Genomic DNA, 27805 nt, shown 5'->3' with positions numbered 1-27805 from the left:
GAAAAAACTGGTACTAGCCACTGCAAAAACATACCAAATTGCAAAGACCATTGAAACTATGAAGAAACTGTATCAACTAATGGGCAAAATAACCAGCTAGCATCATCATGACAGGATCAAATTCACACATAACAATATTAACATTAAATATAAAAGAGCTAAATGCCCCAATTAAAAGACACAGATGGGCAAATTGGATAAAAAGTCAAGACCTATCAGTGTGCTGTATTAAGGAGACCTTTCTCACATGCAAAGACACACATAGGCTCAAAATAAAGAGATGGAGGAATATTTACTAAGCAAATGGAAAGCAAAAAAACAAAAAATAAAAATAAAAAAAAGCAAGGGTTACAATCCTAGTCTCTATAATTTTAATAAAATTTAATTTATCTACTATTTTCTTTTGTTGCCTGTGCCTTGGTATTATATTCAAGAGTTCATGGTCAACTCCAATGTCAAGAAGGTTTTGCCATATTTTATTTTAAGACTTTTATAGATTTTGCCATATTTTATTTTAAGACTTCTATAGATTTATGTTTTACATTTTGGTTTTTGATCCATTTTGAGGATCAAAAAATGTAACACCATAATTTTTTATTATGGTGTTACATAAAGGTCAAGCTTCATTCTTTTCCGTGTTCATAATTAGGCTTCCCAGTGCCACTTGATGAAAAGACTTTCCTTTACCATTAAATGGTCTTGATATCCTTGTTGCAAAGCATTTGACCATTCATGCATGAGTTTATTTCTGGGCTCTCCATTCTATTTTATCTGTTTATAGATCTGTATTTATGCCAGCCCCACTCTGTTTTGATCACTGTAGATTTGTAGTTAAGTTTTAAATCAGTAAGAGTAATTTCTTAAGCTTTTTTTTTTCAAGAATATTTTGACTATTTAAAGTCCCTTTCTATTTTTGCAAAACAGTCATCAGAATTTTGGTTAAGATTCCATTAAATCCATAAATCTTTTTGATTAGTATTGAATCTAAATAATATCAACTCTTTTCAACTCATGATTATAAGATGGATATTCATATATTTACATCTTCAATTTTTTTCAGCACTGTTTTATAGTTTTCATTGTAAAAGATTTTTGCTTTCTTGGTTAGGAATAAGTAAGTATTTTATCTTTTTGATGCTATTTTTGTTGATTTCTTTTTGGATTGTTTATTGTTAATGTATAAAATAAAACTTATTTTTATGTTAATTTGATATCCTGGAATTTTACTAAATTCACTTATTCTAAAAGTTTTTAAATACTGTTTTAGTATTTTTTACACCTTTTCTAAAATTAGAATTTCATTTCTTGCTTTCCAGGCTGAATGTCTTTGTTTTCTTCCTTTTGCCTAATTGCTCTGGCTAGGCCTTCCAATATTTTTGTTCTTGATATTTGAGAAAAAAAACTGATATAATTTGGCTGTGTCCCCATGCAAATCTCATCTTGAATTGTAGTTCCCATAATCCTCACATGCTGTGGGATGGACCCAGTGGGAGGTAATTCAATCATGGGTGTGGGTCTTCCAGTGCTGTTTTAGTGATAGTGAGTAAGTCTCATGAGATCTGATTGCTTTATAAAGGGGAGTTCTCCTACCCACTCTCTCTTGCCTGCTTCCATGTAAAACGTGTCTTGTGTCCCTTTCACCTTCTGCCATGATTGTGAGGCCTCCCCAGCCATGTGGAACTGTGAGTGAATTAGACATCTCTCCTTTATAAATTACCCAGTCTCGGATATGTCTTTATTAGCAGTGTGAGAACAGACTAATACAAAGACTTTCCATATTTTACTATAAAATATGATATTTTCTGTGAATTTTTCATATGTAGTTACTGTTTTGCTGAAGTGATTTTTATGCCTACTCTGTCGAGTGTTTTATTATGAAAGGATGTTGAATTGTGTCCAATGTATTTTCTGTACCAACTGAAATAGTCGTATTTGTGTTTTTTCTACATTTTGTTAATGTGGTGTGTAACCGTTACTAATTTTTATCTATTGAGCCATCCTTTCATTCCAGGAACAAATCCCTCTTGGTCATGGTGTTTAACTTTTTAATATGCTGCTAATTTCAGTTTGCTGGTATTTTTTTGAGGAACTTGCATCAAAGTTTATAAGATATATTGTTCTGTAGTTTTGTTTTTCTATAATGTCTTTGCCTGTCTTTGGCATAAGAATAATGCTGTCTGATAGAGTACATTAGAAAATGTTCCCTCTACAAACTTTTGGAAAAATTTGAGAAAAATTAGTGTTAGTTCTTTTTAAATGTTTGATAAATTTCACTAGTGAAACCATCAGATCTAGGTTTTTTCTTTGTTGGAAGATTTTTGATTACTAATTCAACCTGCTAGCAAGTCTACTCACATTTTGAAATTTTTTAGGGTTTAGTCTTAATAAGTTTTAAGTTTCTAGAACCCTGTGTATTTCATCTAGGTTATCTAACTTACTAGACGATAATTATTCACAGTACTCTCATAATATTTTATATTTCTGTAGAGTAAGTAGTAATATCTTCTAGTTTTTTTCTACTCATCATGATTTGAGGATTCTCTTTTTTTTCAGTTATGCTAGCTATATGTAGGTCAGTTCTTTTGATCTTTCCAGAGAACTAACTTGTTTTTTAATTTTTTTCTGTTAGTTATCTATTCTCTATTTCATTTATCTGTGCTATAATCGTTACTGTTTGTTTCCTTCTGCTTTTAGTTTTTGTTTTTCCTGTTTTTTTCTGGGGGAGGAGGATTCTCATATTGTAAAAGCAGGTTGTTGATTTGAGATTTTAATTCTTTTTTAATGCAAGCATTCATAAATACAAAGTTACCATGTGGCTCTTCTTTCACTGTGTTCATAAGTTTGGTATGTTGGGTTTTACTTTTTATTTGTCTCTAATTCCTAATTTCCCTGTGATTTCTTCTTTGATCTGCTGTTTAAAAACTTGTTTACTTTCCAAATATTTGCGAGTTTTCCAGTTTTCCTTCTGTTACTGATTTCTAACTTAATCCTACTAGTGATATATTAGAGAAGATACTTTGTAAGTTATCTAAATAGTGATACTACACACACACACACACACACACACACATATATACGTGTATATATATACATATATATATAATATATATATATATTCTGTTTCTCTTGGGATCTCTGACTTATAGAGTCCAAGTTCAAAAAAAGATATGGCATGCTGAACTTTGTAAAAAACATTAAATATAAGAAATATCAAAATGTTGAAAGAAGATTGCAAAATATAAATGTCTTGTGATATTACAAGGCAAAATCATTTCACTCATTTAGATATACGTGGTAATTTTATGTTTGTAAGTTACTATTTGTGACAGTTCTAAAATAATAAAATTTTATCCTTTCTGGATAAAATTTACATACACTTCTTATCTATATGTTCTTTTTGTCTGGGGAACCTGACTTATATATTATGTGTATTTGTGCATACACACATACACATATATAGAGAGAAAAAGCTGGGTATATAAAAATTTATACATATAAAAAGTTATAATATACTCACTTATTTTCTGTTTTGCAGTGGCTATTATAGAAAAATCAACTACCCTTTATTTGATTTGGTACAGTTTAAAATTTTGGATACTTTTGGACTAATGTTTAAAATTTTTATCATTATTCACATTTCATACTAAAATTTTTCTTCCAAATCTACCTTTAATTCACCAGAAACTCTGGAAATTTAGCTATGAGTTTATTTCCTAAGGCTTAATGCTTACATTTATATGATGAATTTAATCTTCTGAAGTACAATCAAAAGCCAGTTTTTATTCAATGTGCATATCTGAAGTAAAAACATCTATAGAGAATTATATTTTGATATTCTAGAAAGAGGCATTAAGGGGAGGCTATTCACAGCAGGCTTATCTTCAAAAGCAATTGGGAAGAGGTCTTAAAAATGGATAAGCATTGAAGGTATCCTGTCTTCAATGGCAACAGTTGTTGAAAATTTATTTTAGCTGTATGTTGCTCTAAATTTATTCCACAGTGACAGAAATTAAATGAAATTTTTTTTAGTAAGACTACAGAGAAGCAAGATATATTTTTAATAGAAGCATGAATTAGAAATCAGTTTGAAGTTTAGGTTGTAATATCAATTTATATTGGCTAACATTAAAATGCTTAGGTAAGTGTTTATTTTTTCTTTCCTAAAGAGATATTTATATGTAAATTATATTTTTCATTGTTTTTATTACGTAAAATGTTTTCCGATATAGAATGCTTATATCTTAGAAATCACTAGTACTTTGCTCATCTTGCCTACACAGTCCTATAGCTGCTGCCTTCCACATCTCAATCCCTGCCTGAACCTTTCTCCCAAGAAAGATGTCCTAAAATCAACTTTTATCTTAAATAATATGCTAATGTGTTCTCCAGAAACCTTAAATTATTAAAGAATGAGAAGGAGTGCTTGTTGTGGGTGGATGCCAACATTTGAAATAGGATGGTCAGGGAAACACACACTGAAGAAGATATTTGAGCAAAGGCTTGAAGAGGAGAGGGTACAAACCATGTAAACATCCAGAGGAAATATCTTCCAGGCAGAAGAACCACAATTAAAAAAAAAAGTTGAAGTTCTTTATATACTGTTTTTCTGTGCCTTAGTTTGGATTTCTTCACTCCCACTCCAAACAGATCTGAGGAAAATATTTGGATGGAGATAATTTATTTGGAAGTAATCCCAGAGAGGATTTGGGAGTGGGGCAACAATAAGGGTTTGGACTCAAGATACCACTGTGGGCAACTGGGAATCCTCTGAGGAACTGGGTACAATGTATCTCAGTATTGTCCCACTGAAGAGTGAGAAAGCTTAAACATGTATTCATCCAATCTCATTTAATTGCTAACATTTTTGAATTTTTTTCTTATGACCTTGAGAAATTTCTCAGGCAGAGAGGCTGAGAGAGTAGTGCTTGAGCATATATGAAGTGTCTACAGAGGATTAACACAAATTTTCAGGCCACAAGGATATATGGTGGGCTTGAACAGTATCCCTTACAGTCTTTCACTATTTGTCTTAGTTCACTTTGTGCTACTATAACAGAATACTGGAGACTGGGTAATTATAAATAATAGATGTTTATTTCCTTTCGGTTCTGGAGTCTGGAAATTTCAAGATTGAGGGGCAAAACACTTGTGAACAGGCCTTCTTACTTACTGCCTCATAATGTGGCAAAAGGCATCAAATGCCAGAGGGTAAACAGAGGAAAAGATGGAGACAGAAAAAAAAGGCAGACAACTCCTCCTTTTGTAGCAAACCCAATTCCATGATCATGGCATTAATTCATTCATAAGGGCAGATATCTCATGGCCTAATCATCTCTTAACTTTAATAGTCCCAGCTCTTCGGATCTTACCATGTTGCCCAGGCTGGGATGATTTTCTTTTGTAATAGTGTTTGATCTTGATATTTGCTAGAATCAGAGAAAAAAATGGCCTAAGATAGGGACCCTAAACTATTCTACTCTTCTCCAATTAGAATTGTTCTGTAAAAGATAAAAGAAATGGGCCAAGATCCCTATGTACAATTTTTTATAAAAAAATAAGAATTATTATACCAAAATACCTTATACAAAAATAATAATTTACAAAAGAGATGTAAATTCATATGGTTCAAAGAGGGAATCCACAGAGAAAAGTTATCTTTTTAGAATGCGAATCAGATGATGATATTATCTTTCCTCTTTTGCTGTCTCCTACAGTGCCTCCATGGTATGCCAGTGGTGCTATTAAAAGTGATCCGGAAGGACACAATGATTATCCTGAAGGCAGTGGCTCAGTTTTGTACCTCCCTACCCCCAACTGCTTACCTACCAGTTAGGCAGAAATTGTATGCCTTCCACATACGTCCACACATGCACAGGGTACCCAATTCGGCCTGGGGAATGCTCCTTAACAGACAGGGTAATTCCTGCTAAGACAAGTTCCTACAGATCTTGATTATCAATGGTGTCCCACTGAATTCTTAGATGTTCATTCCCCCTTTTCAACTTTGAATATATATAATTGGAAAAATAACATGCCTGCCTACCTGGATGATTACAAAATGATGGAAATTTTATTTACATCCATCCTTGCTATTCATACACCATGTAGTTTGACATTCAGGCTCTCAGAAATACCTTCCTCACTCCAGAGGAATGTAGAATGGTGCTAGAAAACTCAACAGGGAGCCAAAAAGCTATAAGAATCACACATACACACACACACACAAAAATTGAGCTAGGACACTAGCTGTGCAAGCCATACCCAGGACTGAGCCAGACTGGGACCCCAATGACCCCAGAGACCAGATAAAGTTAAATTATTACAAGGAGTGTTCAATAACTTGGATTGCGAAGGGGATCCCAAAGCTAAAAAGCCTGAACTCTTGAGAGAATCTTTGAAGCTTACAGGCAATATGCTGATACAGACTCAGAACACCCAGATAACATGAGACTGGTTAATATGACTTTCATCAATCAGAGTGCCCCGGATATAAGAAGATAAAGATACAAAGAGTAGAAGAGGGATTGGGAATGTTGATGTCTCAATGACTATGACTGAGATTGCCTTTAAAGTGTTTAGTAACAGTGATCAAGCACAGGAAGAGCCAAAATAATGTGACATTAGACAATAGGGTGCTCTGAATGCCACTGCTCTCATATACAATCAGATCACAGGAAGGCATGTTCTGGAGGAAAAAAAAAATCTTTGGATAAGACCCCCCACACCCCACCATTTGGCCAAAGGACTCTTTGCCCTTGGGGCCACCGCAGTATACAAATTGTAAGCAATAAGGCCATTGGAAACAAGAGTGTCCTAACCATTCCTGGTGGGTGAAGAAAGAAACTCCCCGCAAATCAACCCATGAGATGCCATAGCTTACTGATATCAACGAGGGATGACAGACATGGGGGCTCTCTAGACTGCATTAGCTTTAAGAACATTTCCCATGTGAAAGGAAATTAAATTTTGGGACCCCAAACTCATTTAGCCAAAGAGAAAAGTCCGGTTGGGAACTGGATCACGCAAACCTGCCTCCCCCTTTTGATTCCTAAATAGCATGGCTACAAGATAAAAAGCTACCTGCCTCCCCCGTATTTTGCCCACAAGGAAATTCCTGCTGAGTTGTTAAAACTTCACCATGGCCAATGCAAATTGATATCTTATCTTTACAGGTGCAATCACCCCAGCCAGCCAGCCAGACACACATGTATAACTGATTGTTCTCCTACCCCATTTTGTCTGTGTTATCTTGTGTAAAATGAAGATTCCCCACATTTTTCCTCTACCCCTTTTGTTTATGTAAAAACTGTATGCTTTTCAATATCCCACCCTTTCCCCTTTAAATTTGGAGCCCTCAAAGTCATCTTCGGAGAAAGGAATAGACCTGTCTTCCGGGCACATCCTTAACTTTGGCAAATAAATCTCCTAAGGTGATTGAGACTTGTCTCATTAGTTTCCTCAACTGAGATCTGGTAACCATGGAGGGATCCTGAGTAAAAGTGACCCGGCCTGCAGCAGTTCACCTCTTGCTGCTTGGTACTCAAACAAACAAACAAACAAACAAACAAACCCACAAGGTTTTAGGAGAGAAAAACAAAAACATAAAGGCCTTTTTTTTGAGAACCGTACAGCCCAAACAGACAGGAAAATTTGCCGAAGTCTGGGACCTCGGGATCCCTGATCTTCCAACGTTTTTTAGTTGGGGGTCTGAGGTTTATCTGCTGTAAAACAAAACAAAACAAAACAAAAAAACAAAAAACAAACAAACAAACAAAAAAACTTCCTTTTGTGGGAGTTTTGCCACTCGCTTCCATCAAGGAAGGTGAGTTCATCTGCTTCTGCATTGGCAGAGAGTGGTCTCCAGCTTGGTCCCCATCACTAGATAAAAAAACTGATTTGGGATTGTGTCTTGCAAATTCTCTTAAATGACTAAAATTAGCATTAAAATCAGCTGATGTTAATTTGTGCTTACACTTAGAGCACTCAGAAATAGGGTAATTTGTTTGATCACTGTTAGTTTTGCTTAACTGTTTTGTTGTTATTTTTTTCTGTCTTGGTTAAATCCAAAGGGGAAACCTAAATTACGGTGAACAATGCCTCTGAAGTGGGAGGGAAAGGCCAGGAAGAGGAAAAGAAAAGAAAAGAAATTATTTTTAATGTTAACTACTAAAGGGGCTTTATTTACATAACAAGGCCAACTGTTTGCCTGCCAGAACAAACTGAAAGAGCAATGGCTGTATGTCTGAAATAGCAGCATTTTGTCCTAGCTGAAATATGGTAATAAAAAAAAAAATTTTTAAAGGAGTTCAGTGGTTAAAAGTCAGTTTAATTAAAAGGCCTTTATGTTTTTGTTTGTTTTTCTCTACTAAAACCTTGCGGGTTTTGTGTTTTTTTTTGTTTTGTTTTGTTTTTTTGAGCAAAGGTTTTGTTTTGTTTTGTTTTTTCTTCTTAGTTGACCGAATTCTGTTTTCGCCTGATTTTTTGACTAGTTATTGCAGCAGAGGCTGCTCTTGGGTTTTTTAAGGAAGAATAGTTTAATTTTATGTTTAATTTGGCTCAAAGGAAAATAAAAGCATCTCCCTCTAGCACCGCCACTTTTTCTCTCTGATTTTCACCTGAGTTATTTTCTTTGATGTGCAAATCTAAGGCTATTTAGCTGTCCACTGCTTAGGTTTGTCAAACAGGTTATCAAGACTCTGAAAGTCTAAGATAGGAAAAGAAAGGAGGGGGGGTTCTTTATAAATCTATAAAATGTACTTCCATCGGCATGTCTAATATGACTTTATAAGCATTTATGTGTTGTGTACAAAATATTTCACTACTAAAATATATAAAAGAGCTTTAATTCATTGGCTTAAAGAAAAACAAAAGTGCTTAAATCGGATACTTAAAAAAAGACTAGTGAAATGCTTTTTCAAGTTTATGTAACTTAAGTAAAATCTTCAATAAATAAGCTAGCTTTAAAATTATTGGTAAGGTAATATTAGAAAGTCTTAATAATTGCCAGCATGCATTTTTGTTTGTGTTTATTAATCAAGCAATTTCATACTTATCCCTGCCAAATACTATATGGTGTCAAAATTTGGCATAGGGTTTACAAAATTATAAACCCAGCCCAAAACAGAGTGATCTTTTTTGTGTAATTTTTAATAAATAAAACATTAATATGGATTTGATGAAAATAGCTGCATCTTGAACTTAGGTCAAATTTTTTTTCACTCTCTCAGTTATAGTTTTGCAATGCCAGTTTTATAACTTTAAATCATGACTATCACAGTTTTCATAAATAATCCAGGTAAACAATTAAAATAAAATAATTATGCAAATGTAATGGGATAAATACTTGTAGACAAACTGGTCATAATTTAGAATATGAAGTATGTTAGTCAAATAATAGATATTTCATTATTTTGGTATTTTTTCAAAAAATATATATTGTAGGGAAACATTCTTGCTAAAAAATAAAAGGTGAACAAGTTCTAATTCAAAACTTGTTTAAAGGTTATGTGTAAAACAAAGTAAAAGGAACCAGAAAAAAAAGATGTAAAGAAAGTTATAAAAATAAAGAAGTTTTTTTTTTGTTTGAGGTAAAAAAGCTTAAAGAGAAATTTATATTTTAAAAAATCTTGTATGGTAAATTTAGTTCTAAGATAAAATAACTTTGTTTTAAAAAAACAGGGATGTTCAGAACAAATCAGAAAGTCCAACTATGTCATGAACAGTCAGTATAAGTCTCAATAAGAGGATGTGTGTATATATATATATGTATATGTATATATATATAAATAAACAAAATTTTTTATATAATCAAGTTACCATATTACTATTAAGTTTCAGTTTGCTTAGGAAAATAAAACTGAGATAATTTTTTATATTAAGGTTATTACATCTATGTGTCTTCCTAGATATGAAAGCCCTTGTAACATTGGGTTACGGGGCTTTTAACTCCTGAGTCTAAAAAGGACATCAAATCTGCTAAATCTTAAACACTGACAGAAATTAAAGACTCATCTTCAGGCCCCGTAGAAGATGCCAATCAAAATAAACTGTATTCCTGAGACACAAGGCAAGAAATTGAAACTATTCAACTACACAAGGTCCAGAGTCTGTTGTGGAAAAGGTGGAGGCATAATATTGTAAGGGCTGATTTTGAAAAATGAAATAAGTTCAGTTTCTCTAGAAATTAATCATTAATGTCAAAGGCACACTGATGCAAAACCAGTATATGGACCCCTATGTCAGAATAACAAGGTTTTCTTGAAGCATTAACCAATTCCTTAATAAAGGTTATAAAAGGCTTACAGAAGTTATATTTTATAATTAAGATTAAAATTTATAAATTGTTTACAAAATTCTGAAAAAACAAGTGTAATTGGCTTTATCCTGTTTTTATTAGAGCTTCTTGTTTAGAAAATTAAGTCAGAAACCCTGCACAGGGTCTGTGTACACAAAATAGGAGGCTAGTTTTTCCAAGGGCTGACCTGTGCTAAATAAAGAATGTCACTTTCTCACAGGCACAAAAGCCCCAGTTTATCTTAGAACCTCAAGAGGAGAGGAAATTCACCCAACTCATAGGTATTTGATGGCACAAACCCATGGCTGGGCTCAGCTTTAAAGAAGTCTTATCTGAGATCCCTCCCATGGAACAAAGTTCCACTAAAGCCTATTTAAAAGTCTATGTAAAAAATAATTATTCTTGCTACACTGTATACAACAATTAGGCCAATTATAATAAAGACAACCAGTCCTACCATGATTTGTCTTTAGTAAAAATGCTGTATAGCTGAGGTTGACAATTTGCCAACATTGGTTATAATCAGCAGGCTGGAACCAGAAATTCTCAGTACGACATGAGCTTGGGTGTCCTTGGCAAAACTGGGTGGACTTATCTAGCAAAGTTCCCCAAGGAAAGGTAATATTCAGAGGTTTGGGAATCTTGGTTAATGATCGAATTAGTTGTGGGTGAACGTTTGGTAAGTCTGTTGGTTAAGATCTACAGCAAGAGTCACATTACAAACTGTACTGGGAAGAGCACCTACATTCATTCCATTTTATCTTTTGACTGTAACACAAATAGGGGCTATTCCCATTAAAGTGATATTACAAAAGTGGGTTTGAAAATGAGAGTTTTCTTGCAGATATCAGGGAAATATTGCTTTTCTTTTGCAAGAAGCCCTGAATATTCTTTTCAGATTGTGGTCCCATTGATTAAAAAAATATGTAATTCCACCTCTATGCTTGTCCTATCTTGGGGCAAGGCTATATAAGCTATCCTTGGTGTTTTAACAGAAGAGCTAATATATAATCAGCAATTGGTGGAGTAAGCAGATCCTGTGCTTTGGAGCAATTGCTGAGCTTTTTCCAGTAACAGAAAATCAGGATGGTGGTGTGCTACTAATAAAGGGGTGAGAATGAGGACCAGCAGGAGCAGGTCCGTGGCAACCTAAGGTGATTATGAAAAGAGAAATTGGTCACAAAGCAAGCTGCCTCTGGAACTTCTGATGGTGTACAAGTTAGGGTTAAAATAGTGATAACAATCAGAGCAATTGTGAGTAAAATTTGAAATACTGGGACCACTTTACATTGAAGTAAAAAGATGTTAAGGGAGCATTACTTATCTTTTCATTTATAAAGGATTCCAGATTGTCCAGTGCCTCACAAGTGTATTATGGAGCTGAAGGTGCTGATTCTGACGCTGGTGTTTCAGGGCCTTTCCATGGCCTTATCCCAGTGTTATGTATCTAGTTGGAAATCTCTAGTACTTAATGTCTATGAAGGTACATGATGGAACAGTGAAGGGGTCTTTCCAGACTGGAGTTAGTTGGGAATTTCGGGTTCCATCCTTCCAAGCTTTATAAAAACTAATGAGCCTGGAGGATATACATGTGGGGATTTTTCCCCTTTGGATTTTGGGTTTGTTTGTAACCCACTGGGATTACTTGGGAGCCTATTGGAAGTTTACTAAATAAGGGACATACTGGGTAATACTGGCAGTTTCTTCATTTAGTAATAATATGGTTTGGATTTGTGTCCCACCCAAATCTCATGTTGAATTGGAGGAGGGGCCTTATGGAAGGTGATTAGATCATGGTAGTGGATTTCCACCTTGCTGTTCATATGATAGTAAGTGAGTTCTCACAAGACCTGATGCTTTAAAAGTGTGTGACACTTTTCCCTTCACCCTTTCTCAAGCACCATGTGAAGTGCTTGATTTTTCTCCTTCATTTTCTGTAATGAATGCAAGTTTCCTGAGGCCTCCAAGTCACGCTTCTTGTTAAGCCTGCAGAACTTTGAATCAACTAAATATCTTTTTTATCACAAATTACCAAGTCTCGAGTAGTTCTTTATAGCAGTGCAAGAATGGGCTAATACAGAAAATTAGTACCAGAAAGGGGCTACTGCTATAAAGATACCTAAAAATGTGGAAGCGATTTTGGAACTGAGTAATGGGCAGAGGTTGAAACAGTTTGGAGGGATTAAAAGAAGACAGGAAACTATGAGGAAATTTGGAACTTCTGAGAGACCCGTTGAATGGTTTTAACCAAAATGTTGATAGTGATATGGACAATGAAGTCCAAGCTAAGATGGTCTCACATGGAGATGAGAAACTTATTGGGAACTGGAATAAAAGTCACTCTTGCTATGCTTTAGCAAAGAGACTAGCAGCATTTTGCCCTTGCCCTAGAGATCTGTGGAACATTGAACTTGAGAGATAGTATTTATGGTACCTCGTGGAAGAAATTTCTAAGCAGTAAAACATTCAAAATGTAACCTGGCTGTTTCAAAAAATGTACACTCACATGCATGAACAAAGAGATAACCTGAAACTGGAATTTATATTTAAAAGCGTAGCAGAGCATAAAAGTTTGGAAAATTTGCAGCCTAGCCTGTAATCCTAGCACTTTAGGAGGCCAAGATGGGTGGATCACTTGAGGTCAGGAGTTTGAGACCAACTGGGCCAACATAGTGAAACCTTGTCTCTACTAAAAATACAAAAATTAGCCTGGCATTGTGATGCATGCCTGTAATCTTAGCTACTCGGGAGGCTGAGGCAGGAGAATTGCATGAACCCAGGAGGTGGAGTTTGCAGTGAGCAGAGATCCTGCCACTGCACTGCAGCCTGGGTGACAAAGCAAGACTCCATCTCAAAAAAAAAAAAGGCCAAGTATGGTGGCTCATGCCTGTAATCCCAGCACTTTGGGAGGCCAAGGCAGGCAAATCATGAGGTCAGGAGTTTGAGACCATCCTGGCTAGCATGGTGAAACCCTGTCTCTACTAAAAATACAAAAAATTAGCCGGGCATGGTGGTAGGCACCTGTAGTCCCAGATACTTGAGAGACTGAGGTAGGAGAATGACGTGAACCCAGGAGGCAGAGCTTGCAGTGAGCTGAGATTGTGCCACTGCACTCCAGCCTGGGCGACAGCGAGACTCCATCAAAAAATAAATAAATAAATAAATAAATAAATAAATAAATAAATAAATAAATAAATAAAAGACAGTTATGAACAAAAGTGAGCTGTGTAGAAAAGAAAAACCCATTTTCTAGGGAAAAATTCAAGCCAGCTGCAGAAATTTGCATAAGGAAAAAGAAGCTGAATGTTAATAGCCAGGACAATATAGAAAATGTCCCCAGAGCATGTTGGAGACTTTTGTGGCAGACCCTCCCATCACAGGCCTGGAGGCCTAGGATTCCTGCTCTGTGCAGCCTCAGGATATGGCAAACTGTATCCTAGCCACTCCAGCTCTAGCCATGGCTAAAAGGGGCCAAGGAACAGTTTGGGATGTTGCTTCAGAGGGTGCAAGCCCCATGCCTTGATGGCTTCCATGTGGTGTTAAACCTGCAGGACTGCAGATGGCAAGAGTTGAGGCTTGGAAGCCTCTGCCTAGATTTCAGAGGATGTATGGAAATGCCTGAATTTCCAGGCAGAAGTCTGCTGTGGGGGCAGAGCCCTCATCAAAAACCTCTACTGGGGCAGTGCAGAGGGGAAATGGGCTGTTGGAGCCCCCACACAGAGTCCCCATTGGGGCACTGCCTAGTGGCGCTGTGAAAAGAGGGCCACTGTCCTCCAGACCTCAGAATGGTAGATTCACCAACAGCTTGCACAGTGCTCCTGGAAAAGCCTCAAGCACTCAATGCCAACCCGTGAAACACCTGCAAGGGCTGTACTCTGCAGAGCCACAGGGGTGGAGCTGCCCAAGGCCTTGGGACCCCAGATCTTACATCCTCATGCCCTGGATGTAAGACATGAAGTCAAAGGAGATTATTTGGGAGCTTTAAGATTTAATTAGTGCCCTGCTGGGTTTCGGACTTGCATGGAGTCTGTTGCCCCTTTGCTTTGACCAATTTCTCCCTTTTGGAATGGGAGCATTTACCTAATGTCTGTAACCCTTTGTATCTTGGAGAAACTAACTTGTTTTTGATTTTACAGGCTCATAGGTGGAAGGGACTTACCTTTTCCAGATGAGACTTTGGACTGTGGGCTTTTTAGTTAAGTACTGGGGGACTGTTAGAAAGGGACAACTGCATTTTGCAATGTGAGAAGGACATCAGATTTGAGAGGGGCCAGAGGCAGAATAATATGGCTTGGATTTGTGTCCCCACCCAAATCTCATGTTGAATTGGGAGCCCCCTCCCAATTGAGATCTGGTGGAAGGCAATTGGATCATGAGAGAAGATATCCCCCTTGCTGTTCTCATGATAATAAGTGAGTTCTCAAGAGATCTATGATTTACAAGTGTGTGGTATTCTCTGTCTCTCTCTCTCTCTCTCTTTCTCTCCTGCTGCCATGTAAAGAAAATGCCTGCTTCCCCTTCACCTTCTGCCATGATTGTAAGTTTCCTGAGACCTCTCAGTGATGCTTCCTGTTAAGCCTGTATAACTATGAATCAAATAAACCTCTTTTCTTTATAAATTACACAGTCTTAGGTAGGCCTTTATATCAGTGCAACAATAGACTAATACAAGTAGTAAGTCCAAATTTAGAAATGCCTTGCTATATAGGGCCTTGAAGAGGCTTAATTGCAAGGGAGCCTTAGGGGCAATATGGATGTGAGGGAGATCCACCCATGGCTATGCTGTTTCCTAACAGAGTTTATTAAGGGTGCATTTGAGGTTTGGTGAGTTCTTTCCATTTTTCCTGAAGATGGTGTGTCTAGGAAGAGTGAAGGTAGTACTTTATACCTAGAGCACTATTAACCTATTGAGTTACTTGGGAAATGAAGGGTGGACCATTGTCATTCTGCAATGACCTGGGGAACCCAAAGAAGGGAATAAGTTCCTTTAGGAGGCATTTAGTTACCTCCTGTGTCTTTTCAGCCCTTGTGGGGTGGGCTGCTACCCGTTCTGTGAAGGTATATACACAGACAAAGAAGTACTTAAACCTGCAGCATTCAGGGAGCTGGGTGAAGTTCATCTGCCAGGTCTCCTAAGCTTTTGTATCTGTCCTTTGAATTGGACTTATTAGTGAAAGGGGTTCCCTCTCTGGGGATTATTTATGGTTCATAACATGTAGGCTTGACAAATCTGTTGAATGGTTTTGTTCAGTCACTTCCCACTGAATACCCATTTACAAATTTGTCCTGGACTCTTCTTTCCAAGATGGTAGTAGTCTTGTAACTCCTGATGACTTTCTATTGGGAGACTTTAAGGTAGATGGAGAAGTTCTCCTAACTTGCACCAACCATTGATTTTTTTTCTTTACACCCATGTTGGGTGCCCCAATCTATTTCTTCTTTGGTGTATGTGAAAAGGGGCAGTTCACTGGGGAGAGAAATAATGGCAGTTACCTAGGAGGGAATTCTGAGGGCAACCTGGAGGAGCTGGTGGACTTATAAGGCAGCCAATATTTAGAGATGCTGCTTTTCTTTTCACCTTTCCTTTCTCTGACTCCTTTGCTTTTTCTCCTGGTCCTGGTTGTAAAAGACTGAGGAAGCTATTTTGGGGATTTCAGGCATAAGAGTGTTGGGGCCCAGTGCTAGGTTTTGGAATCCCCAAAATACCTGGGGATTCCTGAGTTAGGAAATGGTTCTTTAGGATCAATTTCCATTCTGGTGTCTCTGGGTTTAGTTTGGTATGCTTCACTAGGGCCTCTTGTAGCCTCTCTAGGAAAGTGGTGGGGTTTTCAAGAGGGGCTTGATCTATTAAGACCAATTTATTGTAATTCACAGGCTTTGCTCTTCTAGCTTTCATTTCTTCTACCAAACACAGGAACATGTGGTTCCTTCTCCATATACCCCCTCAGTATTGTGATCACAACTGGGTCAACCTGGGGAACCGTGATGGCCCCCTACAGGGTAGCCACCTAGGTTAGTCATATGCATTGCATTTACAAATTATTGAGCCACCTCCATAATGGAGTCACATTCTCCTTTACATGGAGTCTTCTCTAGTATGACTGAGATATCCCTCCAGACGAGTTCAAATGTGCAGGCCAGTTTACAGAACCCTTTGATGTACTTGTCAGTGACTTTCATAAACTTCCCTAGTTCCATTTTAGTTTGGCTCAGGTTTTGCATAATGAATGGGTCTGGACTCTAGTGGTTCCACTGGGGTCACTAACCTCTTGAAGGGGGCATCACTTAAGGGAGTGGTATAGAGGATGGTCCTGGGTACAGAGGGGAAGGGTCTAGGGCTCAGATACTTAGAAATAATGGGATAGAAGGAACAGTGGGGTTTGGGTTTGGCTGTGCTCTTTGTTCCTCCAGGGCTTGAACTTTGGGTAAACCCAATAAGAGGTTTCCTGAGCCAACCAAAGAAGCTGCCTGACCATGGTTTCTACCATTGCTGGATCCATTTTGCAAGCCTGAAAAAGGTCAGGGTTGTCTCTTCAGGCCATGAAGGTCTGTAGATAGGGAATTTCTGTCAATTTTTCTTTCTGGAGACAAAGCAATCTAGTTGATAGATTGTATTAAAAGTTATTCTTACATTTTCTAGCCAAGATTCCTGGTTCCAGAGCTTATATTCAACCCAGCATGCATTACAGAAAAAATATTAGCCCTTTTCATATTAGAGTTTTGGGGCCAAACTTCTTCCAGTTGTTGAGGATGTATCCAAGGGGTGTATTCCGCAGCATGGATGTGTGATTTCCTATCTGTAAAGAGAGAACAGAGGAGGAAAAAAAGAAAAAGAAGGCATCCCATCTTATTTTTCTATTATCGTTTACTGAATAGGGCACACCCCATTTGTCCTTAGAGTTCTGGAATAAACAGTCTTACTGCATACCCTTATCCTTGGTCCCATCTTGTCATGATTACCCACTTGAGAACAGAGGAGATACCAGAGTAAATAGGGGACATCCTATTCATCCTTGGAGTTCTGAAATAAAATGGTCTTACCCCTGACCTTGCCTTTATCTCTGTTCTAATGTTAATATGTCCTGGGGCCAGCTTTTGTCTCTGTCCTAAGGGGACTTTTATCTTTTGTTCCTGCAGCCTTGGGCCAGCCTATATCATTGTCTTCATGACCTTATAGTGACTCTCAGAACATTCAACAACAAAAGGATTATGTCTTTTCCCAGATTCCCATTTCCTGTGTTCTTTAAGTAGACAAGAAGCCTCTCTTTTCAGCCAACTGCTGCAAGGGGGCTTGACTTCCCTCCCTTTGCATATGACCTTGAAAGTCTTGATGTTTATTGAGAAGGGCATGGAAGTGATTAAAGAAATGAAGGAAAATTTGTATTTGGGGATCTTCATCCTCCAGGGATAATATGCAGAACAAATGCTTAAGCAAACAGGTAAATCCCTCTGCTACAGGAGGAAGTTAGAGGAAGCAATATGGATACCAAGGGAAATCCTTTACATGCTCACAAAAATAGCAGCCCTTGTATTCAAAAGGTCAACATTTATTTGCCCTCTTGATGTAAAGGAGGAAACTTTGGAGGACTTGGGACTTGGGATAAGGGCTCACAAATGGCAAAGGAAGAATTTTCCCTCCTCCAAAAGGATGCTAACTCCAAACAAACAAACAAACAAACAAACAAGTAGGTAAGGTCCTAAAAGGGCCATAGAGTGAGGCCCTATGCATGTGGACAAAGTGTTTCAAAAGCCACAAAAATAACTTGGCCCTGTAGTGTAACAGAGATTCCTAGTTAGGAATCATTCCTCTAACTATGTCACTAATTAGTTGACTTTCAGTTAATTAAAATGGAGATTACCTTGGTGGTCCTGACCTATCCAGGTGAGCATTGAAAGTGAGTAGGATTATCTATAAGATAAGAATTTGACAGGAGTGAGATTCTTTGTTGCTAGCTTCAAAGATGAAAGAACCACATGACAAGGAAATGAGAGCAGTATCTAGCAGTTGAGACTAATCCTTGGCAAACAGCCAGCAAGAAAATAGAAACCTGAGTCTTACAACAGCAAGAAATTAATTTATGCCAACAGTATAAGGCAGATCAGAAGAAGATCTTTCCTTAGTTGAGCCTCTAGATGAGAATACAATTTAGTGATTCCTAGATTTCAGTCTTCTGATCCCCTGAGATAAAATATCCCAGACACAGGATGCAAGGAATCTGTGAAATAATATTTTGTTGTTTTTTGTTTTTGTTTTTTGTGTTTTTGTTTTTTGAGACGGAGTCTCACTCTTGTTGCCCAGGCTGGAGTGCCGTGGCGCAATCTCCACTCACTGCAACCTCCCCCTTCTGGGATCAAGCAATTCTCCTGCCTCAGCTACCCAAGTAGCTGGGATTACAGGTGCCTGCCATCACGCCCGACTAATTTTTTGTATTTTTAGTAGAGATGGGGTTTCACCATGTTGGCCAGGCTAGTCTTGAACTCCTGACCTCAGGTGATCTGCCTGCATCGGCCTGCCAAAGTACTGGGATAACAGCGTAAAGTCACTGCACCCAGCCAATATTTTGTTCATTTAAGTGCTAAGTTTGTAGTAATTTGTTAATGCAGCAATAGAAAACTTGCAGTCAATCTTTATCAAACTACGTGCCATTTCAGGAACATGGTATTCAACGTCTTTTCCCAGTCTCTTAACACCTAGTATTACTCCTTCCTAGATGCTCTCTCTAAACTCAAAATTTCTTTAACCACATATCCTCCACTAGATTTAAAAGAATAATTATTAAAATGTTATAACCTTTGTGAAATCCCTTGAAAGTATTGTGTCCTCACTATTTTTCATGTGTATATTTGTTGCAATGTAATTAGTTTTACATCTATGTTCCTTACTCAACCCTATTTATTGTGGACAGAACTGTATAATAACCATATTTGTAATCCTTAATTAGAGCATTTATTCATTCAATGCAGTTATAGGTAAATGAGTGAATGAAAGAATGAATACTTTATACTAGATTCTACTTTGCTTCTATATTATGTCTACTTATATCTCTCAATTTAGAGTCCTGCATTGTCATAATACAATATTACAAAAATGGTACAGCCTAATTTATTAAATTCTGTGATGAGTTAGGAATTATTTCATACTTCGGTTGTGCATTTAATCTTGTTTTAGGGGAATGTTGTATCTTTTTTTAATATGTAGAAGTAGTTATATGCCTCATTATTTATAGTTTAAAGATTCGTATAGAAAGAGGTATGTAAAAATCTAGAGGAAAAAAACTCAGAGCATGGAACAATGACTAGGAAGACACTGTTGCTAAAAAGTGTGTGTGTGTGTGTGTGTGTGTGTGTGTGTGTGTGTTTGTCCTAAATGGTATCAGCTGGAAGATTTCAATTTGCAGCTGTGAAAGAAGTATGTAGAGCAGGGGTCTTCAACCCTTGGGCTATGAAATGGTACTGTTTCGCGTCCTGTTAGGAGCGGGCTGCCAAGCAGGAGGTGAGTGGTGGGTGAGTGAGCACTATAGCCTGAGCTCCTCATCCTGTCAGATCAGTGACATCATTAGATTCTCATAGGAGTGCAAACCCTACTGTGAACTGAGCATGTAAGAGAGCTAAGTTGCACACTCCTTATCAGAATCTAATGCCTGATGATCTTCTGAAGTAGAACAGTTTCATCCCCAAACCATCCACCACCCTGGTCCATGGAAATATTTTCTTCCATTAAGCTAGTCCCTAGTGTCAAAAGGTTGGGGACTGATGTCCTAGAGGACATTATGAAGTAAGAAACTTTATCTTCAATTGTCCTTTTACAATATGCAGCCATTTCTTTTGACACCAGGGTAAACAGAAGTAAGACGCTTCTCTGCAGCCCTAGTTTATCCCTGGGATTTTTGTTGATCTTCCTATGTTATTCTTAGTATTCTGTTTTCATCTTCTCTGTACTTTATGATTCCTAGCTATATATTTTATTTTCTGATATATTTAACCAGCTTTCTTTAAACTTAACATTTCTGTTTAACTCTTTCATTCTAATTCACTAGCTTATTTCTTTTCTAATTCACTTTCTTTCCTTCTTAAGTCAATTTCTGAGCATATATTTGGTGGCATTAAAATTATTATAAAGTACCTAATTTTTGTTATCTATATAAATGACATGCCTGACACGCATTTATGATAAAACGTGATTTGCTTATTATCAATATCAATACCGAGATCATTGAGCCAGCCAGCTGCAATTGAATAATAAAATTTGAGAGCTGAAAGGACCTTAAAGATTATTTAATAATGCAGTTCCTGCATTTGCATACAGATAAGGTAACAGATAAGGTCAGTAGAAGCTGAATTACTTGTGTAAGTTCACATAATTAGTATGAGGCAGGAAAAAATTTTGTTCTTTGATACATTTGAAAAGGTTTTTTAAAAACATTCCACTGTTTCTGTTAGTCCCAGGAGCCCCTTAAAAGTAAGGAGATATCAATAGTACCATGAAATGCTAATATAGTGATTATTATATGGCAGGTGTTATTAAAGGAGAGAGGTAAACTAGAGATATATATGATATATATTTGTGCATAGAATATATTTGCAGCCATAGATGGTGATGTATATAAAGATAAATTGGTATAGAACTGAGCTTTGAGTGATTCTATATTAATAGGGGGGATAAAAATAGAGTAGGGGGATTCTCTTAAGATGGAGGAGTAGGAAGTATATCTGTCTCCCCCGACACACAACTATTGCATGGGGAGTATCTTTGTGATGCAGCTACTTTGGAACTCTGTCGATGACCTGCAAGTTCCAGTAGAGGGCTTGGATGGTAAATTACAGTTAATTTCAGACTATTTTAACTCTTACCACAGTAGCAATTACCTTTTATCTACCTTCAGCCCCAGGGCAGACAGCTGTGCATGTATTCTTGAAGTAACCTACACACAGTTTGTGAAAGCCAGGGTGGGCAAAAAATTACCCTGTCCTCCAAATACAGGAGATCTGTGTTCTGATAGTTGACTGGTGTTTTGTATCACATAGATACAAATAGGTGAGAAGTCACTGTTGTACCTTCCATATTGTTGAAAACCCCTCCCCTTCTGGGTGAAGTAACTTCCAGGGGATTTAAGAGAGCAGCACTCTTTTCTCTGTCTTCACTTTTCTCTTTTTCCCCTTATGTGAGTCAAACATTAAAAAGTAGGACATTCAACTGCAAAAGCAGCTGCATATAAGAGAAAGTGATCTTGAAAGTTCAAGGAAGGGTGCTGCTCAGAAAAGACCAGAATAGACCTTATGACCTTAAATTTACACCTCAGGCTGCTCCATGGCACAGAGTCAGTCTAAAAACAATTTTGCAAAAAAAATCAAAGCAAAAGCAAAACAAAAGAAAAACAAAAATAACAAAAAATAGCAAACTTTATCAGAGCATACTCTGATTCCCAGAGTTATTATATTAGATCCAAATGTGTAGTTTTCAACAAAAAAAATCACAATGCATAAAATATAACATTAAAGTTTTTTTTTTATATTATTGTGGTTAATAGAGTTATTGAGCAGAGTTTTTTGCATGCTATTGAAGTTAAACTGTTATAAATTCAAATTAGAGTGTTATAACTTTAGGATATAAAGTAATCTCATTGGTGACCACAAAGAAAATACCTGTAGAATATATACACAACACAAAATGAGAAAGAAAATTAGACTATGATATTTAAACACAAAAGAAGACAGTAATGAAAGAAATGAGGAACAAAATAGTTATAAGGCATATAAAAAGCAAATTGCAAAATAATGAAAGTAAGTCTCTTATTATCAGTAACTACTTTAAATGTAAATGGATTAAACACTCCAATCAAAAGACAGAGATGGAGTTGATAAAAACGTAACCCATATATTTGCTGTCTACAAGAGACTCACTTTAGATCCAAAGAAACAAATAGGTTCTAAGTTAAAATTTAAAAAATGTTATCCCTTGCAAATAGTAAGTAAAAGAGACTACAAGAGACTCACTTTAGATCCAAAGAAACAAATAGGTTCAAAGTTAAAATTTAAAAAATGTTATCCCTTGCAAATAGTAAGTAAAAGAGAGCAGGGGTACACTAATATCAAAAAAACCCATTAAATTTAAAAGTTTACAAGAAAAAAGGCCATTACATGTTAGTAAAAGGCTCAAAGAATAAAAGAATATAATGATTTTAAATATCTATATATCTAATGACAGACTATCAAAATATATAAAGCAAAAATTGATAGAACTGAAAACTATCATTAGTGCAGATACATTTAGGATTTCAGTTTTACATGTCAAAATTATTAGTATTCTTACTTGTGATTTTCTTCCTATACATTAAGATATTTAAAAGGGCAATTCCTTGCTGCCATACTTTTACTTCTAAGGTAATGAGGTGTTGATTGTACTTAAAGATTATAAATACCTATTTATAATCTCTTCAAATGATTAAATATGCTGAAGGAGACAGATATTCATAATATAATTACAAAACAAGCAACGATCTGGTAAATGCTTAACAGTGGTTATAGATGACAAAGGGGGAAGTGATTGATTTGTTTTGGTTGAAGGGTAAAAGTGGAAATGCTACATAAACACTTTAAAACTGGCCCTTGAAGATAAAGCAGGAGTTCCCTGTGTATTCCCTACAAGGTAATGTCTCAATCCATATCATAGAGACCAGGAACTATAGATAATGGTGGGCAACCTATCGCAGTTGACGTTTGTAGAGTTGAGTATTTATGTGTAGAAAAGAAGAGGTAAAGACATAATAATAAATTCAAATAGAGGAAAAACATTTTTTAATGATTTCTGTTAGACATAATCATTAAATGTTTTAAATATCCTATTCAGTTGATTCTGACAACATTGTGAGGTAAATGTATGAACTTCATTTTCCAGATAAAGAAATGGAGGCATAGGAAAGTAACACTTCCAGCCCCAAATAGCACAATTTTAAATGACAAATTTATATTTCAAAAGATTCAAAGATAAGTCTGTTTCCAAAACCTACACACTTCTAAATATGTAACAATGTCTACTCTAAATAAACAGGCCAGGTAAATAGTTTGAAATTCTCTAGCTAATAAATTATTTTTTTAATGCAGAAAATGGTTAAGATAGAGGTTTCTCAGTTAATTATTAAGGAAAGAAAATGAACTGACAAATTTTTTGGTCAAAAAATCAAATAGAAACTTTAAAGAAGTCATTGAAAAAAATTCATAGCATGAGCAGCATTTAGTAACGTGCTTCCCCAAAATTAACAGTAGACAATGCCAGATTTGATGAAAAACATCATCTTCTAAATATAAGGATAAAAGCACTCTTCTAAGTTGAATTTAGTTGCATATTGAAATTATATGTTTCAATTAATATATTCAACTATTTACTCTTGTATCTTCTTTTCAACTAATGACATAAATTATCATGATGCTTGTTTGATGACATGGCAGCTCTTGGGAAAAAGCACACACATGCAAATGAAGTAGAATGTATTTTGTGTTTTGGGCTTTGCATTCTTATTTTTCTTTCCTGAAAATAGTAATTAAATATCATTAGAGATAATATTTTGTGTACATGTTCACACGGATGGATTTCAAAATAAATACATATGAATGTTAAGTTATTTTTTAGTTAATGTTCTTTGCTTAACAAAAAACAAGAGATAAAGTACAATGGTCATTTGTTGTTAACATTTTATCTCTTCCCCTTCCATTTGGATTTGATATTTCCTTTTGAAGAAGCACTATTAATCTTAGTCCATGTGATTCGGGATGGTTCTCACTCTACCTTATAGATTCCTGAAAAACAGTCTAGGCTTTCTAAGGGTCTCTCTTCACACATGTTCTGGGATGCAAATAACTTGATTATTTTCATTACAATCTTCCCAGGACATTTTAAAATATTATCTGGAAAAATACATTTTGTCTATCTAAAAACTTCTTTTATAGAGCTTTCTAGAAAATAAAGCTAACATAGAGAAGGTTACCATTCAGAGAAACACCCTGTGTCCTACTACCGTGGTTTGAGGCCCTTGGCCTTTCCATAGCTGAGACTTTTCATGCATATGAGCAAATAAATGTCTTCCTTTCTTCTTCCCTCCCTCCTTCTCTCCCTCCCTCCCTCTCTTCCTTCCTTCCTTCCATTGTTCTATTTAATTTAAGCCGTTTTAAGATGATATTTTTGCCAATATCAAAAGAGTTTTTATTAATAAAGAAAGCAGCTTAAGCAAATAAGTGAAAAGAATGTACTAGTAAATTATTACCTTGCTAACATAATCAATGTAATGGCACAAGGCAATGGGTATTCTGAAATCCTACCACAGGGCACAGATCTCAGATGAGTCAGCTTTAAAAGTTTGCATTTAGATACATTCACTCAAAAAATATATTGCCAAAGGTTAAATGAATAAGATAATTTGTGACATATAGTTCCTGTGGCTTGATGTGGACATCATCTCATTCTGGGTTTAGTCATCTCCTCTCATATGGTTTAAGGTTGGGCAATGCCAAAGGGAAGGATGGCTGTATCCAAAGAAATTGTAAAGGGATTTTCTACAGAAAACAGATGCCCAGACAGATGTATAAGTATATGTACCAAATTGTAAGAGACAGGAAGATGAAAATTGGATATTATTTCAAAATGAAGCATTTATATTTTTAATATATAACTACAGAATTATAGCTCTATTGGGGAAAATGTCTATCTTTTATTCACAAAAAGACTTAAGGACAGCTAGTCCATTCAAATTAATCTAATTGAAGATCTTCTAAAAAATGAAAATAAAAATGTGGATAAAGGAATCTAAGGAATACATGTGTACAAATTAGTATTATAGTCTCAGAGCCAGAAACTATTATATGATTCAGAGACTAAATGGCAACATGATATTTAATTTTTCAGCAGTATTGTACATTAGAGATGATGACTAAACCTCTCCTTGAAAATAGCTAAAATACAAATAATAAAATACTTAATATTTACCAGATTAAAATCTAATGCAGAGATGTAAAAGAATAAATCCCTGGAGGCCAAAATAGAGTGGCACCTGAAAGCCGAAAGACATAAAGGTAGAAAACAACAAAAACAACAGCAGCTAATGCCAGTTCTTGACCTGAAGCCATATACTGAACCCTTATGCACTTGGCTATTCAACTAATATATCAGAAGGCAGTAGAACTAGAAGTAAAGATTAAGCAAGCAAGTATAAGAACATTTAAAATGAATGGGCTATCAATGGGCCTAATCCCAACCTACAAAATGAAGAGCCAGATTTTCTTCATTTCTTTCTTTAATGCTGAAATAATGAGATGAGCCAGCAGATACAATACACACCTGAATCACCAGATTTCGATATAAAATAAGTATAAAAAATAAAAAAAGATTAAAAATATGAATAAGAAAAATAACCAAGAAGATCTGTAAAAACATCATATGAAACATGAAGAAATTTAAAGCAAAATAAAAATAAAATAATATAACCAGTGGCTTACAATTGACAAAAAATAGATATGAATAAATTATCCATAATATATACAAAGATGTAAAGAAATATTCAAAGATAATTAATATCAAAATTTTGGCATGCTGTGAGAGCAGTACATAAAGAGAAGTGTATAGCATTGATTACACATGTTTTTAAAAAGATCTAAAACAAGTAACCTAAGATTCTACCTTACAAAACTAGAAAAAGAAGAGCAAATTAAACTTCAAGTAAAGATAAGATTAAACATAAAAATTGGGACAGAATCAATGAAATCAAAAATAAGAAATTAATAGGGAAAATCGACAAAACCAGAAGCTGCTTCTTTGAAAAGATCAACAAAATTGATAAGCCTCTAGTCATGCTAGCCAACAGAAAGATTCAAATTACTAATATCAAAAAGAGCACACATCACTACAGATGTTATAAAGACAAAAAGAGTAAAACAAAATTATGAAGTTTTATGTCCAAGATTTGAAAACCTGGATAAAATAGACCAATTCTTCAAAAGGCACAATCTGCCAAAACTCATGCAAGAAGAAACTGACAGTCTTAATAGGCTTATATCTATTAAACATATTGAATCAATAATCAATAGCTTTGAAAAACAAAATGTACCAGGTCCAGATGGGTTCACTGGTGAATTCCACAAAACATCAAAGGAATAACTTATACCAATTCTCCACAATCTCTTATAAAAAACAGAAGCAAAGAGAACACTTCTAACTCACTCCATGAGGTCAGCTGTATCCTTATATCAAATCTAGGCAAAGACATTACAGGAAATTTTTTAAAAAGCGACAAGAACAAGCCAATATATTTCACAAAGATAAATGTAAAAATTCTCAACAAGATATTAAAAAAATCTAATAATGTATAAAAATATTTTTCCACCTCAACCAAATAACAGCATACTTAGGGTGAAAAACTTAGCAGGACAAAGATTTCCTGCTAAGAAATCCTGCTAAGAAATCAACATTGTGCTTAAAGCCCTAGCTGATGCAACAAGAAAAACATGAAATAACAAATATACATCTTGATTGATGGAAGGAATAAAAGTGTCTTTGGTTGTAGAAAACATAATTATCTATGTAGAAAACCTAAAAGAATATATTAAATAACCTCTTGGAACTAATAAATGACTATAGCAGGGTTGCAGGACACAAGAGAAACTCACAAAAGTGAATCACTTCTGTACATTCCAGCAGGCCCAACACCACATGGAAGCTGCCAAGGCGTGGGGCTTGTACTCTCTGAAGCAATGGCCTGAGCTGTACCTTGGCCCCCTTTAGCCATAGCTAGAGCTGAAGCAGCTGGGATGCAGGGCACTATGTCTGGAGGCTGCATATAGCATGGGGCCCTGGGCCTGGCCCACTAAACCATTTTTTTCCTCCTAGGCCTCTGGGCCTGTGGGAGGGGCTGCCATGAAAGTCTCTGCCATGTCTTGAAGACATTTTCCCTATTGTCTTGGTGTTTAATATTCAGCTCCTCAGTACTTATACAAATTTTTGCTGCAGGCTTGAATTTTTCCCCAGAAAATGGGATTTTCTTTCCTATCACATTGTTGAGTTGCAAATTTTCCAAACTTATGTGCTCTACTTCCTCTTGAATACTTTGCTACTTAGAAATTTCTTTCACCAGGTACCCTAAATCATCTCTCTTAAGTTCTAAGTTCCACACATCTCTAGGGCAGGAGCAAAATGTTGCCAGCCTCTTAAGTAAAGCATAACAAGAGTCACCTTTGTTACAGGTCCCAACAAGTTACTCATCATCTCCATCGGAGACCACCTCAGCCTGGACTTCATTGTCAATATCACTATGTGCATTTTGGTCAAAGCCATTTAGCAAGTCTCTAGAAAGTTCCAAACTTTCCCATATCTTCCCATCTTCTGAGCCCTCCAAGTCTCTAGGAAGTTCCAAATTTTCCCACATTTTCCTATCTTCTTCTGAGCTCTCCAAATTGTTCCACCCTCTTCCTGTTACTTGGTTCCAAAGTTGCTTCCACATTCCTTATAGCAGCACCCCACTCTCAGTA

This window comes from Gorilla gorilla, chromosome 15 (genome assembly GCF_029281585.2).
Source record: "Gorilla gorilla gorilla isolate KB3781 chromosome 15, NHGRI_mGorGor1-v2.1_pri, whole genome shotgun sequence".
Taxonomy (NCBI): Eukaryota; Metazoa; Chordata; class Mammalia; order Primates; family Hominidae; genus Gorilla; species Gorilla gorilla.
This window is presented reverse-complemented; position numbering follows the sequence as displayed.